This window comes from Capsicum annuum, unplaced genomic scaffold, assembly GCF_002878395.1.
Source record: "Capsicum annuum cultivar UCD-10X-F1 unplaced genomic scaffold, UCD10Xv1.1 ctg16964, whole genome shotgun sequence".
NCBI lineage: Eukaryota > Viridiplantae > Streptophyta > Magnoliopsida > Solanales > Solanaceae > Capsicum > Capsicum annuum.
In genome coordinates, this window is record NW_025822591.1 from 33 (window position 1) to 2,214 (window position 2,182).

A 2,182-nucleotide genomic window follows, 5' to 3' on the forward strand; every position below is an offset into this window, starting at 1 on the left:
ATCTAGTTGAATTATGTACCTAAGATAAATTCCTCTCTGGTGAATAACTTGTGTATCAATCCTCGCTTCCCCATATAGTTCATGTGATGTGACACTAAACTTCATGTGATGTGATACTAAACTTGCACTGCATGAACTTTATTTTTGGCCTACTTAGCCTAAAGTTTTTAGAATCTAGAGTCAGTCTTCATATCTAAAGTGTATGGTTAACTCTGCCGTGTCTCTCATCTATCAATATTATGTTGTTTGCAAATAACATACATCATGGAACTTCTTATCCTTTCTCTCGGCAACCTTATTATCCTTTTCAATACGCAGTCGAACAATAAGATCTTCCACATTCATCTCCTTGCATTTGTGCTTCAAATAGTTTTTGAAGTCTTTCCATATAGGTGGTAGCTTCTCAATTATCGCTGCTACTTGAAAGGCATTATTCACAATCAAACGTACAAAATAATTTATGTGAGTACTAAGAACATTTTCAATTTGTTCAACTAAGATATTTTTCAAAGATATATCTTCCGCTAGGAGATCGTGGATGATTATTTGCAATTACTACACTTGAGAGACAACCGATTTGCTATCTATCATTTTAAAGTCGAGGAAACTTGCAACAAAGAATTTTGTAATTCTCGCATCCTCTGTCTTATATTTTCGTTTTAGTGCCCCCCACAATTTCTTCGATGTCTAAGTTTCACTATAAACATTGTAGAGGTCATCTTGCATACCACTCAATATATAATTCCTGCAAAGAAAGTCCAAGTGTTTCCAAGCCTCTACAATTATTAGTTTGACTTGTTATGAGCAATTGCTTCTTTTACACTTTATAGATGTCAAAGTTAATACTTAATTGTGTATGAAGTACTCGATTTTATGCCTAATTACTTGTGTAACACTCATAAAATAAAGTAGATTCAAAATGCAACAAGTGAAAATCTATAGGTGGTAATTGATCCACTTCAAAGTTAGTTGGACAAGAGTTGTTCTAATTCCTTTATTTGTTCTTTTATAATTTTTTAATGCCTATTAAAATTATTATTTTTATTTGTTATGACTTTATAACACATATTTGAAAATATTTTGATAAGATTTCTCTTAAGCTAACAGTCGGTGACGTTTTTCCAAAATTTTCATCAAATCTCTTCAAGATAAATAGTATTTTTTTTACAATTCTAAATGTAAAGTAAGTCTCCGTATCTTATTGGTGAAATTAAATATTTAAATTTGGGCTAGATAGAAATCCAAATTTGATCGGGTAGAACTAAGAAATGGGCGGGCCGTAATTTCATGGTTAATTTGGTCATCTCTATCAAGAATCACGTTATAATGTTCCAAAATTATGTGCTATCAAGCAAGTGAAATACTTGGATCATGTCTTGAAGTTATTTGGTACTTAAAATTCTACAAGTGAAACTCCAGTAGCATATCAATGTCACTTCATTTAAGTCCATTTCAATTCAAATGTTGTTAAAAATATTCTCTATCAATTTCATTAGTTTCAGAAATTTTCAGAGTCTGATTTCTAATTTGCTAATTGAGGATTCATTTTCCTTTTTTCATGATGCAACAGATATTCCAGCAATTCACAGGAATAAACGCCATTATGTTCTACGCACCTGTTTTATTTTCAACACTAGGTTTCGGTAGCAGCGCAGCCCTTTACTCAGCCGTGATCACCGGAGCTGTCAACGTTCTGTCCACCGTAGTCTCTGTCTACTCTGTCGACAAGCTAGGACGACGTGTCCTCCTCCTTGAAGCCGGGGTCCAGATGTTGTTGTCCCAAGTAATAATAGCCATAATCCTAGGTATCAAAGTAACGGACCATTCGGACAACCTTAGTCATGGTTGGAGAATATTTGTTGTGATCATGATATGCACCTATGTGTCCGCTTTCACGTGGTCGTGGGGCCCGCTAGGATGGTCAATTCCTAGCGAGACGTTTCCGTTGGAGACACGTTCGGCTGGGCAGAGTGTGACAGTGTGTTAACTTCTTGTTTACGTTTATTATGGCACAAGCATTTTTGTCAATGCTGTGTCATTTCAAGTAGGGGATATTCTTGTTCTTTTCGGGGTGGATTTTGGTGATGCCGTTCTTTGTATTCTTCTTGTTGCCTGAGACCAAGAAATTTCCGATTGAGGAGATGACAGACAGGGTGTGGAAGCAACATTGGTTGTGGAAGAG

The 2,182-nt window shown here is 35.5% G+C and overlaps 1 pseudogene; it reads left to right on the forward strand.

The window, feature by feature from the left end:
- The first annotated feature begins 1,508 nt into the window (after positions 1–1,508).
- Positions 1,509–2,174, forward strand: LOC124890369 (annotated as a pseudogene).
- Positions 2,175–2,182: the final 8 nt, after the last annotated feature.